Below are 12,707 nucleotides of genomic sequence, written 5' to 3'. Positions count from 1 at the left end.
GGATGGCCATAAGTTGCATAGGTGGTAAGTTGGGGAATACCTGTACAACAATGACCTCAATTCCAGTCTACTTTCTTGGTCCCAAAATGCTTTAGGAATTCCTCTGATCCAAAAAAAATACACTTGACTCCGAGCGAGCTTTCAGTAAAATGGACAATATATTAGAGACATTTAACAAAATTCAAATCAGCAACAAGATTACATAGGTTAAAAAATATTCAAAGACTGGCATGGTTTCCATTGCAATTAGCACAATGCCACTGACCAGAGTCTGAATCCAGCACTGTCTGTAAGGAGTTTGTACATTCTCCCAACATCTGCGCATGTTTCCTCTGAGCACTCCATGTTTTCCCCACCCTTCAAAACATATGGGTATGGCAGGTTAATTGGGGTAATTGGGCTGCACAGACTCATGCGCCAGGAGAGCCTGTTAGCATGCTGTATATCTAAATTTAAGTTTTAAAAAAGATAAATGTATAGGCTACTCATTATTGCTGACAGACAGCAATAAGTATATAACAATAAGATGGAGGAGCAGAATCAGGCCATTTGCCCCATTCAAATTGTACTGGACATTTTTCCCTTTTAACTTCATTCTCCCCATCTCCCCTTAAGCTTCAACATTTTTACTAATCAAAAACCTTTCAAAGTATCTTCAACAAAGAATCGGTAATGGAATTAGGAAGAGGCCATTTGGCCCCATGTCCCTGCTGCAACATTTAGTAAGAACATGATTAATCTTTTGTATCAACATTATGTTCCTGTATGAAAATCACATCCATTGATTTACTTAATATCCAAAATTCCATTGATCAATTCATAATTGGTACTCCATGCCACAATTCACCAAAATAGGTCCATCACACAAGCCCTTGGGTATAATTCATCTTGCCAGCAGCTTCCAGGCAGCTGTCGAGATCAGTTTATTCACACGATAATAACAATAATGGTTGTCTGAACATACACTGCAATCCTTGTTAGCTTAATTGGCCATCATATGCCATTTTAACTGTAATCGACTGTCAGCAAAATTCAATTTGAATAGCAATCAAAATACACAAGGTAACAATGCTCCTTCCATGCAGAAAGTTAAAGTGAGATTTCTATCATTATCTAGAGTGGCAAAAGCTCAGTTGTGTCAGGGAAGAACAGAATGTTCGATGATTTCAGTGGCACTTTCTGCTGTTGATGTGAGAGTATAATGCCAGACACTTCTATCCAACTGCACTAAGATCTCATTTAGACAAATGTGTCCTCACTACATCTTTGTCTGAGCAAATCTAACCTTGATAAAGTATAAGAGAACAGGCTGATTCTGATGAGAGTTTATACTCCTAAACATGAGTACAATGGACAAATGCACGAAAATTCTTGCTTGCTATAGCTACACAAGGTATCCAAAAAAGCAAATATATATTTCCACTAATCTGGGCCTGAGCCTTTCTTCAAGGAATAAGCAGAATAAGCCAGAAGCAGGAAATCTCAGGATATCTCAGAGTTCAGACGAGGCTGGATGGGGGATGAATCCAGACCAGCAAAAGGTGTGAATTAGATATGATAGGGGACGAGGTAAGAATTTATTATGTTTGTGTGAAAGAAGACAGGAAAAAGGGAGAGAGACAGAGCTGGAGGAAGGCGATGGGGGAAGAAGTTGAATGGGGGGGGAGGAGGTTTAATGAAAGCCAGAGAAGTTAATAATAATGCCATCTGCTTGGAGGGTGCCAAGTTGGAAGATGAGGTGTTGTGCCTCCAATTTTCAGGTGATTTCAGTCTGGAACTGCATGAGAACATGGACAGACACATGTCAGCGAGTGAATGGGATGGGGAATTGAAATGAATAGCCATTAGGAGATCCACGCTATTGAGGCAGACATTACAGAGACTTTCTGAGACTTCCTGCTTCTGGCTCATTTTTCTTATTCCTTGAAGAAGGATTTAGGCCTGAAACATCAGCAAATGTTATTTTCTTGATGCTGGAAAGACCATCTGAGCTCCTCCAGCATTTCTTTGCACTTAATACAATCACAGCGTCTGCAGGGTGTCACTCGTGTAAAGTACAGCAACGTGCTCGAAGTGGAAACTAAATTTGTCACTTGTTGACACAATTTGTCACAATCACCTAATCAAGAGAAAGGGTCTTCTACAAACAGATCAACAGGTTATCTCTAACATTACATACAACTGTGTATCTTATTTCTTTTTTGGCTTGGCTTCGCGGATGAAAATTTATGGAGGGGTAAAATCCAAGTCAGCTGCAGGCTCGTTTGTGGCTGACAAGTCCGAAGCGGGACAGGCAGACACGGTTGCAGCGGTTGCAATGGAAAATTGGTTTGTTGGGGTTGGGTGTTGGGTTTTTCCTCCTTTGTCTTTTGACAGTGAGGTGGGCTCTGTGGTTTTCTTCAAAGGAGGTTGCTGCCTGCCGAACTGTGAGTCAACAAGATGCACGGTTTGAGGCGAGATCAGCCCACGGGGGTGGTCAATGTGGCAGGCACCAAGAGCTTTCTTTAGGCAGTCCTTGTACCTCTTCTTTGGTGCACCTCTGTCATGGTGGCCAGTGAAGAGTTCGCCATATAACACGATCTTGGGAAGGATATGGTCCTCCATTCTAGAGACGTGACCTACCAAGCGCAGTTGGATCTTCAGCAGCGTGGATTCGATGCTGTCGGCCTCTGCCATCTCGAGTACTTCGATGTTGGAGATGAAGTCGCTCCAATGAATGTTGAGGATGGAGCGGAGACAATGCTGGTGGAAGCATTCTAGGAGCCGTAGGTGATGCCGGTAAAGGACCCATGATTCGGAGCCGAACAGGAGTGTGGGTATGACAACGGCTCTGTATATGCTAATATTTGTGAGGTTTTTCAGTTGGTTGTTTTTCCAGACTATTTTGTGTAGTCTTCCAAAGACGCTATTTGCCTTGGCGAGTCTGTTATCTATCTCGTTGTCGATCCTTGCATCCGATGAAATGGTGCAGCCGAGATAGGTAAACTGGTTGACCGTTTCGAGTTCTGTGTGCCCGATGGAGATGTGGGGGGGCTGGTGGTCATGGTGGGGAGCTGGCTGATGGAGGTCCTCAGTTTTCTTCAGGCTGACTTCCAGGCCAAACATTTTGGCAGCTTCTGCAAAACAGGACGTCAAGCGCTGAAGAGCTAGCTCTGAATGGGCAACTAAAGCAGCATCGTCTGCAAAGAGTAGTTCACGGAAAAGTTGCTCTTGTGTCTTGGTGTGAGCTTGCAGGCGCCTCAGATTGAAGAGACTGCCATCCGTGCGGTACCGGATGTAAACAGCGTCTTCATTGTTGAGGTCTTTCATGGCTTGTTTCAGCATCATGCTGAAGAAGATTGAAAAGAGGGTTGGTGCGAGAACGCAGCCTTGCTTCACGCCATTGTTAATGGAGAAGGGTTCAGAGAGCTCATTGCTGTATCTGACCCGACCTTGTTGGTTTTCGTGCAGTTGGATAATCATGTTGAGGAAATTTGGTGGGCATCCGAGGTGCTCTAGTATTTGCCAAAGCCCTTTCCTGCTCACGGTGTCGAAGGCTTTGGTGAGGTCAACAAAGGTGATGTAGAGTCCTTTGTTTTGTTCTCTGCACTTTTCTTAGAACTGTCTGAGGGCAAAGAACATGTCAGTAGTTCCTCTGTTTGCGCAAAAGCCGCACTGTGATTCTGGGAGAACATTTTCGAAGACACTAGATACTATTCTATTTAGGAGAATCCTAGCGAAGATTTTTCCTGCAATGGAGAGCAGCGTGATTCCCCTGTAGTTTGAGCAGTCTGATTTCTCGTCTTTGTTTTTGTACAGGGTGATGATGATGGCATCACGAAGGTCCTGAGGCAGCTTTCCTTGGTCCCAGCAGAGCTTGAAAAACTCATGCAGTTTGGCATGCAGAGTTTTGCCACCAGCCTTCCAGACCTCTGGGGGGATTCCATCCATACCTGCTGCTTTGCCACTTTTCAGTTGTTCAATTGCCTTATATGTCTCTTCCTGGGTGAGGACCTCATCCAGCTCTAGCATTAAGGGCTGTTGAGGGAGCTGGAGCAGGGCGGAATCTTGGACTCAGCGGTTGGCACTGAAAAAAGATTGGAAGTGTTCTGACCATTGGTTGAGGATGGAGATCTTGTCGCTGAGGAGGACTTTGCCGTCTGAGCTGCGCAGCGGGCTTTGGACTTGGGGTGAGGGGCCGTACACAGCCTTTAGGGCCTTGTAAAAACCCCTGAAGTTGCCAATGTCCGCTCTGAGCTGGGTTCGTTTGGCGAGGCTAGTCCACCACTCATTTTGGATCTCCCGGAGTTTGCGCTGAAGATGGCTGCATGCACGACGGAAGGCTCGTTTCTTCTCTGGCCAGGACGGCTTTGCAAGGTGAGTCTGGTGGGCAGCTCGCTTCTTTGCCAGCAGCTCCTGGATTTCCTGGTTGTTTTCGTTGAACCAGTCCTTGTTTTTCTTGGAGGAGAAGCCCAGTACCTCTTCAGTGGATTGCAGTATGGCAGTCTTCAGCTGATCCCAGAGGGTTTCAGGAGACGAGTCCGTGAGGCGGATTGCATCCTCGAGCTTTGCTTTGAGGTTTGCCTGGAAGTTTCCTCTCACTTCATCTGACTGCAAGTTTCCAACACTGAACCTCTTTCTAGGGCTTTACTGTTCCTGGACTTTGGCTTGAAGTGAAGGTTGAGCTTACAGCGAACCAGCCTGTGGTCAGTGTGACATTCCACGCTGGGCATGACCCTGGTGATGAGTACATCTCGTTTGTGTCTTTCTCGCACCAGGACGTAGTCCAGGTATGTATAACTTGGTAGTTAAATTCAAACTACCAAGTTATTGTCAGACTACATACATACTGTGTATATGGAACATAGAACTCTACACAGACCCTTCCATCCATTCACAACAGGGTCCCAATGGCTCCTTCCTTGGGACCCAAAGCATATTTACCCAGTAAGTAAAAACCCTATTTTATTTTCACTTTCATGTAACATAAACGTTTTCAATGATTTTTATAGAGTCGGCAGGAGAAAAGTATGGAAGAAATCAAAATGTAACTGCTTCACTGGGAAGAGTGCCCATAAACTAAGGCATCCAAAGCCAAAATAAGGTTGAGCATGGCTGTTTTAGCCCTCAGTGTTGTGCCGATTTAATAACCTTTTTTAACAACTGCCTACAGTTTCCCTACCGCATAACCCTCCATTTGTTTCAGTTCCAAGTACCAATCTAATCGCCTCTGAAATGATCCTATTGTACCTGCCTCCACTAGCATTACAGGCTGCGTATTCCATGCACTTATCATTCACTGTGTAAAAAACATACCCCAAGATCTCTCAGTTCTTCCACCCTCCTCAGAGCCCTCCCATTTACATTGCATTCTACCTTCAAATGTCACCTACCAAAATGAGTAACTTCACACTTTTCTGGTTTAAACTCCCTGCTACTTTTCAGCCCAGCTCTGCATCCTATCAATGTCCCTTTGTATAACCTCTGGCAACCCTCTAGACCACACATGTCAAACTCTGGCCCGCGGGCCAAATTTGGCCCGCGATATAATTATATTTGGCCCGCAAGATCATTTCAAAAATGTATTAGAGGTGGCCCGCCCTTCAGCAAGAGCCGATGCTGTTTTTTGGTAATGTCACCCCCACCATCCTCCCCCTTCATTGCACATCCTTCCCCATTGTAACATGAGAAATTGTAACACGAGAAGTCTGTCAATGTCATCAGCCGGCAAGCCGGTTGGAAGGCTCCCCGCACAACCTGTCACTTCTCCCACCTGTCGAGCGGTGCGGCGGATGGGCGAGCGCCTGTGATTGCTTGTCGGCGTGACGGGCATGGCAGGCTGTGCACGGCCCCCGGGCAGCGCGAGCCCCGCGCGACTGGCACTGGACGGCCCTTCCACAGCGCGAGCGCACTTCTCCCGGTCGCCACGGCCTTCAGCGCTTGCACCCGCGCGGACCCCAGGGACGGCTGGTTCGGCCCTGCACGTGAAGAGAGAGATGGTGGCTGTCCGCAAAGGCTGATCGGCAGCGCGCTGGGCCTGAGTGGGTGGGTAAGCAGGGGTGGGCAGAGGGTGTAGGTGAGGAGTAATGGGCAGGGGAAGTTATGGTGGTGCAAGGGGCAGTTAGAGGGAGGGATGAGTAGAAGGAGGGGTGGATAGGGAAGAGGTAAAAGGGGAGGGGCAGGGTGAGTAGGGGAGGGGTGATTAGAGGGTGAGAGACGGGTAGAGGGAGGAACAGGTTGAGGGGAGAGGCAGTAGAGGGGTGTATATAGGATTGGGTGGGTAGAGGCAGAGCGAGTGGAGTGAGGGGTGAGTAGAGGTTGGGTAAAGGACTGGTCAGGTAGAGGGATGGTGGGTCGAGGGTGAATAGAGGCCTAGAGCCTGAGGAGTGAGCAGGAAATGCTGAGTCCTGATGCAGGCCAAAATGGACACAGCCTGTGAATGCTGACTACATCTCCACAGGGACCAAATAGGTTTCCCTCAGGTCAAGCAAAGGGTGAACTTGAGCTACCTACTCCTGACCTGTAACATTATCCTCCTAAAGTTATATCCTAAAGTTTAACATTACATATGTTGAAAGAAGAGAAAACATGCAGATGTTGTTGAAAAATTTCAATAAATATTTAGTTCGGCCCTCGACTTAGTCCAAGTTTTTAATTTTGGCTCTCCGTGAATTTGAGTTTGACACCCCTGCTCTAGACTATCCACAACGCCATTAATCTTCGAGGCACTTGCAAACTTACTAACCACTCTTCCACTTCCTCATCTAAGTCTTTTAGTATAATCACAAAGAGGAGTAGTTCCAGAAGAGATCCCTGCAGAACACAACTAACTGGTCACTGACTTCAATGCAGAATATAAACCATCTACAACAACTGTCTCCTTTTCTGGGCAAGCCAATCCTGTCTTCATAGAGCAAAGCCTCCTGGAATTTCATGCCTCCTTATTTTCTGAATGAGGAACCTTATCAAATATCTTCCTGAGATTCACTACATCCACTGCTCTTCTTTCATTGATGTGCTTTAATACATCCTTACAGAAATCAATCAAGCTCATAACTCACAGCCTTCCTCTGACAAAGCCATGCTGATGAATGTGAATTTTGAACCTTCAGGCCATAATCAAAATGGTCACTGGGCTATCATGCAGTGAAGGAATTACATTCCCTCCAAGAAATTCTAAACCGCTGTGTTCAGCACTTTCACATTCTCCTGACATCCCAGAGAATTTCACAGCAATTAGGTCCTTTATTCCCTTGTAGGCGAATGCAAAGTTTGGTTTTCGCATGGCTGGATCCCATTTTTGAGCAAGAAACAACGTACTGTTTTGTTCCCTTGCAGAGAACACTTGTCTTTCCGTGGGGCAAGAAAGATCAAAGGGCAAAAATTATTTTGAATTATCCAGCTGTGTTTCTCCCACAGCCAAGTGCCCGAATGGAAGAGAAATTGACCATGCACTGGAGCAGGGTCCAAGTTCAGCAGCATCCAATTCCCACCTGGTTGCTGTTATACCCAACACCCTTCTTTCTCTTTGGCTTGGCTTTGCAGACGAAGATTTATGGAGGGGTAAATGTCCACGTCAGCTGCAGGCTCGTTTGTGGCTGACAAGTCCGATGCGGGACAGGCAGACATGGTTACAGCAGTTGCAGGGGGAAATTGGTTGGTTGGGGTTGGGTGTTGGGTTTTTCCTCCTTTGTCTTTTGTCAGTGAGGTGGGCTCTGCGGTCTTCTTCAAAGGAGGTTGCTGCCCGCCGAACTGTGAGGCGCCAAGATGCACGGTTTGAGGCGATATCAGCCCACTGGCGGTGGTCAATGTGGCAGGCACCAAGAGCTTTCTTTAGGCAGTCCTTGTACCTCTTCTTTGGTGCACCTCTGTATCGGTGGCCAGTGGAGAGCTCGCCATATAACACGATCTTGTGAAGGCGATGGTCCTCCATTCTGGAGACGTGACCTACCCAGCGCAGTTGGATCTTCAGCAGCGTGGATTCGATGCTGTCGGCCTCTGCCATCTCGAGTACTTCGATGTTAGGGATGAAGTCGCTCAAATGAATGTTGAGGATGGAGCTGGTGGAAGCGTTCTAGGAGCCGTAGATGATGCCGGTAGACACCAAGATAAGAATATTTAGTATCTGCCTCTTCCATGAAGTAGATTTCTATCAATGTAGAAATACTACTTCAGTTTAAATTTAGCATTTAACCTTATCATTTGTAGAATTTAACCTCGAAGACAATGATTGACAGGTGAAGTTGTAGAGATTCAGAAGTGCCAGCCTTGGTGATTGTACACTCGCTCTTATGGCCTTTCATAGAGATGTTCTTATAAAGAGGTTCTCTGAAGCAGCATCACCTTTCACATCAATGATCAGAGGAGCAAAGTTTTTTCAAATTATTTAAGGCTGATCATGGCTCACTTCTATCTTTTTGTCCCCTGTTTACAATTAGTTAAGTGATTTGCTCATCGGGCACCATGTTCATTCCTCAAAATCTTCCTTCCTGGCCATTTTAAAATTTGCCCTCTATGAAAACATCTTGCTATTGAGTCTTCCTGTGTTGAAGATTTTTTAAAATTTAGAAATACAGCATGGTGCCAGGCACTTCCAGCCCATGAACCCATGCTGCCCAAATACACCCCCTAACCCAGTCTGTCTTTGGAAGGTGGGAGGAAATCAGGGCCCATGGAGGAATCCCACATGGAAATTGAGAGAACGTCCAAACTCCATATGGACAGCGGAGTAACAGTGTTGCACTAACCATGAATATTTCACTTCAAATAGCTTTTCAAATAAACGCTTCAACGTGGATATGCAATAACAAAACACTGGAAAAATCTTCCTGAATGCCAATCTCTCATTAATTTCATGTTAGCCCAAGCAACTTGAATAGAAGTTATCAAACATTCATTTTTAAAGCAATGGAACAAGTTTTCACCTTTTTTTTGTCCCCAATCCAGGGTTAAATACAATACTCAATGGTAATTTAATAAGATAATTAGTCTTCCAAATTTGTATTGGGTCAAAGATTCATAAAAACATGCAGCCCACTGAACTCATGCTACACCTTGTTTCTATCTGCACAAATTTCACTGACCTGCCATGGATCTGTAGCTTTCTGGATTCAGATTTCAGATTTATTGTCAAAGTACATACATGATATCACATACAACCCTAAGATTCTATTTCCTGCAGGCCAGGCAGAAATGACCACTTACTGATAGTGCAAACATGACTGTACACAATGTAAACAAATAAAGAACTGTAAACAGATAATAAATGCAAACAATCTGATTGTGGAATACAGAGAGGATTTTTTTTTAATCAATGAAGTGCAGATGTAAGAGTCCTTTCATGTTGTTGAGGAGTCTGATGCCGAAGGGATAGCAGCTGTTCCTGAAACTGGTTGTGAGAGTTTTTATGGAACTTGTTCCTCTTTCCAGGCGGTAGCAGTGAGAACAGAGTGTATGCTGGGTGGTGTTGATCCTCGATGATTGCTGCTGCTCTCTGACAGCAGCTTTCCTAGTAGATGTTCTCGATGGTGTGGAGGGTTTTTCCTGTGATGTCCTGGGCTGCGTCCAATACATTTGGACCTTTCTATCCCCATGTATTAGAATTGGCCGGTTCTGATGAAACATCACCTCTAATCTGATGCATATTTCCAGCATTTACTTTTCTTTCAGATTTCATGGAGTCAGAGATTTACAGCTCAGAAACACTACCTTCTGCCAACTCTTCCATGCCAAAGAAGTAGTATTACCTGAGCTTGTCCTAATGTTTGCGTTAGGTCCATATCCATGTAAATTTTCCATTTCCATTTACTTAACAAAATGGTTTATAAATTTCATAATTTTCACCGTCTCTACACTTTTTTTTGGCAGCTCGTTTCATATATTCCCAGCGCTCTGTCTGTGAAACAATTGCCATTCAGTTCCCCTTTAAAAACTTGTTCCACTGCTCTCACCTGAGACTGATGCTCTCTAGTTTTGGATACACCCATCCTGGGAAAAAAAATTGTGACTATTTCCCTTATCTATGCCCCTCACAATTTTATAAACATATCTAAGGTCATCTTTCATCCTTCGACACGCCAGAGAGAAAAAAATATTCCAACCTATCCAGCCTCTCCTTGTCTGAACAGTGCGTGTAAAATCATTGAGGATCTCTTCCACCCAGAACACAGCATATTTCAGCTACTCCTTTTGGGAAAGAGATACGAAAATATCATAGCCAGCCTACCAAGCTGAAAAACTGAAACTGAGAGGCGGTGAGAATACTGAACAACCAAAGGAACTGCCCACACTAATCATCCAAGATGCTCATTATTAATTAATTTATTTGTACATATGAATACTTGTCCTACATATGCATTATTTGTCTGTATTTGTCTCTCTGGTTGTGTGTCTTTGTGTTTTGCACTGAGGACTGGAGAATGCTATTTTGTCAGGTTGTACTTGTGCAATCAGATGACAATAAACTTGACTTGACTTATAAATCAAAATACCAGATCTAATAATATTCTTGTGAATCATTTCTGCATGCACCTTTTCGATCTTAGTGACATCCTTCCTGATAGCCAGGTGACCAGATACAATATCTTGTACTTGTACTTACATCTTGTAACATGACGCCCTGACTCCGGTACTCACTGTCCCATCTGATGAAGTCAAGTGTATCAAATGCCTTCTTAATCACCCTGTCTACCTGTGTCACTACTTTAAAAGAACTATGTACATATTCCCCGGGTCCCTTTGTTCTACAGTGCTCTCCAGGAATCTACTTGCTTTATTTTTAGAAAATAAAATCACAGCTAAATTTTTCAATTTTAGTTTAAGCAGGTTTTTTCAACTTTGGAAGTTGTTTCAAATTCGAGCTACCAAGTTATTGTCAGACTACATACATGGCATCACATATAACCCTGAGATTCATTATCTTGTGGGCCAAGCAGAATTTTTACTTTTCAGTAACTGTACATCATACTCAAGTAAAAAGAAATGTATACAAAAGAGACAAATGTAAACAAAGAAATGAGCATGCTACAGTTTGATCTGATGCCCACATCACTAATTGATGTCAGCAAAATGTTCCTTTAAAAAACCCAAGTACTCCCCGACTTATCACCTACTTGAGAGCAAATTCATTTTAAAGCAAAATATGCATATGTGCATGTGCAATATAGGTGTGCTAGAAAGATGGCAAACAAGAGGAAAAACCTATCCCTTGCCGATAGATTGTCTCATTCTGCCATTTCAACAACTTTAAAGGACAAAGAGAAAACATGTGAGGCTGTAAAAAGGATCTGCAAATATGCAGAGCCATCTTGATTCTTGTGTGCTTGCGTGAGTTTTCGGTTGCTACATGCACGGTGGGTTGGTGATTTGGAGTTCGGGTGACACACACGCGAGTGTTAAGGGTTCGAATTCAATGTCATCAAGGCACACAGGTATCAAGACGTTCACGCCCAGCCTATGGACCCTGGGATGCTGACTAACAAAGTAAGTTCACACATTTTGTCTCTTACATCCCTGTCAAATAAAATATTTGATTTAAAAGTTTGCTTTAAGACTTGGTACTCCATACGTACAGGCAAAATTCTCCCTTACGTCCATTCTGAGATAGGACCGATCCTTCAGTCTAAATTATGGTTGTAAGTTGGGGACTGCCTGTACAACATCTGGTTCTGAGTTTCCAACTAACAGGAAATAAAGAATCAGCATAGACAGGATTTTTTTTATTTTGTTTTGAAAATTCTAATGAGTGATTGGCTACAGGGACTGGCACTTGGGTCAAATCAGTTCTCTGAATGATCTGAACTCACTCATTACATTTGTAGCTAAAACGAAGAGAGGTAGAAAAGTGAAGTGGTCATATGGAGACTTCAAAGGGATGGTTAAGGGAAATTTTAAAGGAATGGTTGAAGATCAGCAAATGGAAAATCACATGGGCACATAAAAAAGAAACACTTCATCTCAATCCTAAGATCAGGCACAAGGGATCCCGGTATCATGGAGCATTATAAATGAGTTTGCATGTACATCAGTCTGTATGTATCTTGATCAATATGGTTTATAGAGTGAAAAATAAAAAATAAAAAAAAAATTAGAAAAGCTCAGAGAATGTTGTGGAGCAACATACAAAATGCTGGAGGAACTTAATGGGTCAGTGATTGAGATCATTTACTTTAAAGCCATTAGGCAGGAAAGAGAGCTTCACCACATACCTGAGTGAATTTGTGACTATAATTACACTTTTAACATGGCTTGTTAGACCTCAAATGGGAAAGTTTAGTTTTTATTTCCAATTATGAAAAAAAAACCTCAAGGCTGACTCATTCAGGCACTCTATTAAGGTTTTTTTTAAAATGTTAGAATGATCTGTTATTTCTATTGCCTGTAAACAATTTGATTCATCACAAACTTTAGCACATTACAGAGTTAAGAACCCTACCAAGACTGAGCTTGAATGTCAGACTGTTCAGGATAGTTAAAAACTTAGATGGAAAGATTGGTGAACTTTATTCTTTCTTTGACAAAGTTATTTGTGACAAAACTATGTATCATCTGTTCACACGTGTAATGTTGCAGAGGTAAGTGTCTGACATGTTACAGAGGTGTCGGTCACATTACAGAGGCAAGTTTCAATCAGGTTAGAGGTAAATTTAAAAAAAACTTGTCAAAACTGAAGGAGGAAGAACAGAATTTCTTTCAGATATTTCAGTTTGCAGTAAAAAAAAAGTTATTTT

Source organism: Narcine bancroftii, chromosome 8, assembly GCF_036971445.1.
Source record: "Narcine bancroftii isolate sNarBan1 chromosome 8, sNarBan1.hap1, whole genome shotgun sequence".
In the NCBI taxonomy this organism is placed as follows: domain Eukaryota; kingdom Metazoa; phylum Chordata; class Chondrichthyes; order Torpediniformes; family Narcinidae; genus Narcine; species Narcine bancroftii.
Note: the sequence above shows the minus strand (reverse complement) of the source record.